Raw genomic sequence first — 6,000 nt, 5'->3', positions numbered from 1 at the left:
GAGCAGAGCTTTTCCAGAGGTATGGAGCTCCTTGCAAAGAGAAGGGGTGCTGACACTCAATAGAAATTTCCATTTCCTTCACTCCTGATCTCATTCCACGCAAACTGCAGGAGTCCGTGCAGCTCCTATGCAGCACTCGCTGGCTACAGTCTTAAAAAGAGATTGCCCAGGTGTATCCAAACCCAAACTTTGATATGGCACCTTTGATACTGGGATCATTATTCACTTACACAGAGCATAGGCAAAGCTGAGGAGCAGTTCAAATCCAGGGCAAAATTCCTGTCATGCAGGTGGGTGCTGAAAAACAGGACTGGCCTGTGTGTCAGCTGCCCTCAGTAAGAGAAAGTCTGGGATGAAAGTGTTTCACAGGCTTCCCTGTCTCACTGAAGCCTTGACTGGGAACATAAAACTCTATGTGTAGACAGAAGTTGTTTAACGTCATCTTTAAATAGAGTCAAATTAGTAATTTTGTCTGCAATTTTTCCAGCTGTTTCTGTGTAAGTCACGTCTGGAGAGCACTTTCTGTGCTCTCAGAATCAGGAGTTAAGTTTTATTGCTGAACTAGCTATACATAAGGAAGTATTTTCATTTACATCACAAGGGCTAAACATTTTTTGTCTGATAATCACTAGAAGACGAAAGTGTGGCATGTTGATGTGAAGTCTGATATGGGGCCTGATTTGCTATCTTTCTTGAATATCTGATGGTGTGGGTGGTGTTTTAGCTCAGAAACTCGAGCGACTGCTATGTGAGTGCTGTTCATCAATAACCTGTAACTGACTGCATTAATAATAAGATCAAGTATCACAAGACTTACCTAAATTCTCCTTCTGCCTGCAGTTGTCTCTCCCCTTTATGGTGGCAGTCCCTAACTCCAGGGATAGGATCCTTTCCATCTGGAGTGGGATTCCTCCTCTGGTGGACTTCCACAGCTTGGACAAGTCCTGAGGAATGCTGCTCTAGTCTTCTGAGAGCAAAAGGCACTTCTAAGGTGTTATTAATCTCATCCAAAAATAGCCATTTAAAGGGCAGAGACGAATTGCAGTCTAGGAGTGCTTATTTTGGTCCTGCTGACTCCCTTAGATGTAGCATTCACAATGTCTAAATATAGACGTGATGAATTTGATTCTTGGTGTTGCTCTGTTAGATCTGATGTAAAGACTGTAGCAGCTGATGGAAATACTCTCATGGAGGTGTAGTTAGACACTGCATTGATCTCACTCCCGATCCCTTACTGTGCATTTTAATTTGAGCCAATGCTGCCTCCCCTTTCAAGAGGTGGAGAGAAAACACAGTCAATTACACCATGAAAGCCACGCAGCTCCTTCAGTAATCCAAATTGACTGAGAAGTTACATTTGAAACCATTCACCCATTCCATTAAAAAAATACCAGGGAGCATGCATCCCTATGAAATAATGATGGGCAGAATAAACTGTCTGAAAGTATCTTGCCTACTCCACACCATTTAATCAGGAAGCAGTGAGTGGAACTGGCCTAACATTTACAAAGGGAGAACTGACACAATGCATATTTGAACACCATGAGAAATAGCATCACCGGGGACAGAGAGTAAGTTTGGTTAATAATGAATGGCACATCCTATAAAATACCATTACACAGTGTTCAAGGCCCAAGAATGATGACATAATTATTAGGAGACTGGGAGATTAAGATATAATTTAAAAAAACATGACAGGGGAGGGTGTAATTGGGGAGACAAAATACACAGGAAGTTTGTAATTTACATGTCAAAATACCTTTTTCATGTTTTGATTGGATTGGACGCCGCCTTTCCACTTCATTTATCTTGGCTTCAATTAGAGGCAGGAGAAATGACATCTCATGTTCATATTCTTGACACACACTGCTCATAGACACTTTCTAATTCTAACAGACAGTGAGGGGAAAAGGGAAACTCGATTCTGCCTCTGTCATGGACTTCTTAGTTAACCCCTAATTTGTTTCCAAATGAGGCTGTCACTGTGGTTCAAAAGAATATGTGCTTAGGCACTGGGGTGTGTGTTTGGGTATTCAGTCCTAGGCTGGGCTTTGCACGAGGCATGCCTGGTTGGGCCCAAAAGCTGCTTTTCTGGAGGAAATGAAAAAAACCCAGAAGCTGAGAACATTTTACCACCCAAAGAAGAGCTTTCCTGTGTGAATGGTGCAGACTGTTTTTATCAGAACAGCCATATTCACAGCGTGCTTGTAATCATACAGAGCCATCTCCAAAGCAGAGGATGTGAGTTGTGATTTTCCCCTTTGGCAGAATTTTTTGCTCTTTTTATTTTCTGTCTGTCTCTTTTATCTGGTGTCGCCATGTGTTTCCCAATTGGCTCCGAAGTCTGCTTCCATTTTTTACAGGAATTGTGCTCTGTTTTACACCCATTCCCACCCAGACATATACACTAGAAATGTCAAAGGTGTGTTTGAGATAAAGCCATATGTTTCATCAGTGCTGAACTATCTGCTCACCTGAAGGCATGTACTGAAGTCTTTCCTCTCTTGGCAGCTGTAATTACCCTTTTAATTCTTGTGCTTCATCTCAAAATCAGAGTTTTAGGTTTTTCCAGAGGCTGTTGATTTTTTTTTCCCCCCCCACAGTCTGAGGTGTGGAAGGAGGGCTGAAGTTTTCCCCTCTATAGGACTTCAGACATCTAAAACTGAGGGCCCTTTAAAACATCTTGAAATGTCCAGCTGCAGTCAGAGCTACTCAAAATCATCAGTCACTTTTGAAATCATGGGAAGCAAGTTTCAGGCTTATCAGTACCTCTCTTCATTAGATTTCCGTATAAAGCAGAATTGCTCCTGGAAATGCTAATCAGGAAATATTAGAGAAATAGTCCTTGAGAGAGCTCCTCTGAGAGGGATTTTGACTCACCAGACAGAGACAGATATCAGAGCAGCTGTATGAGGTCTCTGCATTTTCCATGTGTGTCCTGAACTCTATCAGAAGCCCCTGGAGTGACATGAAACTGCATGAAGTGGGCAGTGCTGCTGTTGTTAATGCTATTACAGTTTTGGTATTTAAGCCACCTGCAGCCATGCTGGGGTCATTCTCCATAAGGCTCCCTCCAATTCTGGCAGGAGCTCACCACTCCTGTCAAATACACTCAGGTCTGGCGTCAGCTGCAAGGTAAAAAAAAAAAAAAAAAAAAAAAAGGCTTTGAGATCAACAACTGGCTTAGGAAACACAGGTTGGGTCAGAGCAATCACTCATCCAGCCTGGGTGTCTTAAAGTGCCCCCTAAAGTTGTTGTCCAGAAGGAGTGTGGGACTCCAGCCACCTTCTGCAGCCTTTTCCCTTTGTGTGCCTCCAGCATCTGCAATCATTGGATTAAGGTTGTTAGAGGGTACATTCCTGCCCGTGCCTCTGCTGGACCTGTTGTCCATGAGCTTCTCTAATCCCTTTAAACCCTACAGATCCCCTCTACCTCCACAGCCTCCTGTGGCAGCAAGTTCCACAAGTTCACTGCCAGTAGCTGCTTCACACAGTTTTGCAAACTCTTTTTGAGCAGAGTGGCCCAAGATGCATTGCACGCTCTACTGACCACACCTGGAGAGGCTGCACTGAATGGGTTTGGAGTAAAATACTGTCTGGCTTTTGAATTTACAGTAGTTTGAGTCAGAGAAATATCCCGTCCTCTGCAATCTCCAGGGTAACAGCATCTGAGTCCCCCAGTGTGTATTCTTTGTAATATGAACCTGCAGGTAGGCTGTAGGAAGTCAGCTGAACTGTGTGCAAAGTTACTAAAGTACATATTTGATACTTGAGGAATTGTCTTTTTCTGGAAGAATTGACTAGCATTGACTCTGCTGTCCCAGCTCCCTAACAAGCGAAGTAAATAAGAAATACTGACACTAAACCCACCCTGAAATAGCTTTGGCTGTCAGGCAGAATGTTGTTATGGTACAGGGAGATGGCCTCAGGTGTTCTATGGTTTAACAGACACGTCGGTATCTTGTGGATTTTACATGGACAGTTTTCAGATCATTCATGAACTCTTGAGTGGGTAAACACCAGGTACAGCTGCAGAAAAAGCTCATGGAGTAGCCAGGGCACCAAATCCATTTTCAACTCACATTAGCCAAGCTGGCTGAACTCTGAACAACTTCACTCAGTCCTTTTGATAAAACCAAGATTCTGGATTTATGGAATAGAGTATTTTTAGCTGTGTCATGGGTTCAATCTCTATCCAGTGCTCCCATCTGGAGGTCTGTGGGCAGTAAAAAGACTTTCAGTATCTCTGCAGGTGCACAGGTCTTACATATTGGCAACTCCTGTGCTAATATGCAAGACCTGGAATCACCAAAGTTAAAATTGCTGCTTCATGAGTTATTCACATGCGCCCATCTCATTTCTGCTTAACTGCCATGTATAACAACCCCTTTCAATGTGAGTACTTCTGTGGTTGATTTTGATTTTTCCTGAGTCTCTGATGGTGTTTGAGAGATCAGTATAGCCTTATGTTGACTGTTCTAATAAGAATTACAAAAAAGAGGAGAGAGCTGGCAATAGACTATCCTTGGGGGGTGCAGAGTTTATTATGAAGAGGCTTCTGGCAGCAAAAATGATATTTGCCACAGTGTTGTGTGACCCACTTTGAGCAGGGATAGATTGATCATCTGGAAAAAGCTCCGAAATAGCTGAAAGAGGGAACGTGCAATAGAAATCTGTATGTCTTTATTTCGGTATTCATCATGACAAGGACAAAATGGAAAATACAGGCCAAGGGCCTGAACTGAAGGCTGTGGTACCCCAAAGACTCAGGCTAGCACACACTGCACACATCATTAAGCCACTGGCAACAACACATTGAAGCCCTGCCCAAGTTTCAATTCTTACACTTCAAATAGTCTCAGCTCTCACCAGACAAATTAATATTTAATGCACAAGTGCATGCTGTAATATTCCCAACTGTGCAATCCAATATTAACAGCTATTTCATAAACCAACAAGGCCCATTCAATTGGTGACCATTTAAACTATAACACACCATTAAACTGTAAAAGCAGCCATGAAAACATGATTGAGATACATGTTTGTTGGTCCATTGCTAAAAACAGGATTGCAACAATGTCAGTGCAAAAAGTCAGTGGATAGTCCCATCCAGAATGAAGAGAGTCACGAAGCAAACTCCTTCTTGGAGCTGCAGCTTGGTTATTAGGGCAAAGTAGATCCTGTCCACAAGAATATATAGATTTTAATAACCTTAAATGAGAATATGTGGCCTTTTCTAGCCTCCCTTTCCTTCCCTATGGATGTGTCTGCAGAGTCCTCCTGTCCCTGTGCTAATCCTGCAAGGGTTACAGGAGTCATGGATATTTAATCCACGAGGCAGTGAAGTGGGAAGGCAGCTTCATCCCTGTCTTTAGGAAGCAGTCAATGCCTGGAGTAGCTTCCTAGAACAGAGCCTAGACTGTGTTCAAGGAGTAAAGTGGGGATTTATTAAAAGGACTTTGAAGGATGCACCTTGGGCAGTACAAGAGCCTGGCTATGGCTACACCCAAGATGGAATCCAAGTCACGAGTTTTCACACTTTTATAAGTTTTGGTCCATTTACATGTTGCGGTTAATTGCCCAATTACAGCTTCAGGTTATGAAGTCCCATTCTCCCTGTTTTCTCTCCTCAGTTTGCTGTTTATACTTTTTTGGGCCTGAAGCTGCAATGGCGTCCTTGAATCTTGGGCTGGAAAAGGATTGTTTTGTCTAACTGAACTGTGAGGAGAACTTGCTAACACTTTATATGAAGTTCAGAGTTATATACCAATGCAGTACAGAATCTGGAAAATATGAAAGCTAAAACTTAGGGCTTCACAGTGGTGCTCTGCTTTACCTTGATTCTTCTCATGCTCCCACTCTGAAAAATATACTGGTAAATTGGAGAGGAGGGAGGAAAGAGGTGCTGGGGAAAATGCTTTGCCACTAAATACTCCCAATCTTTTTAGCTCATCAAAAATAAGATTGCGAGATGACTTGTCTTCAGTGTTAAGTGCCTCCA

The sequence above is a fragment of the Chamaea fasciata genome, unplaced genomic scaffold, assembly GCF_029207755.1.
Source record: "Chamaea fasciata isolate MVZ Bird 193981 ecotype frontalis unplaced genomic scaffold, bChaFas1.0.hap1 SCAF_14, whole genome shotgun sequence".
In the NCBI taxonomy this organism is placed as follows: Eukaryota; Metazoa; Chordata; class Aves; order Passeriformes; family Sylviidae; genus Chamaea; species Chamaea fasciata.
This window is presented reverse-complemented; position numbering follows the sequence as displayed.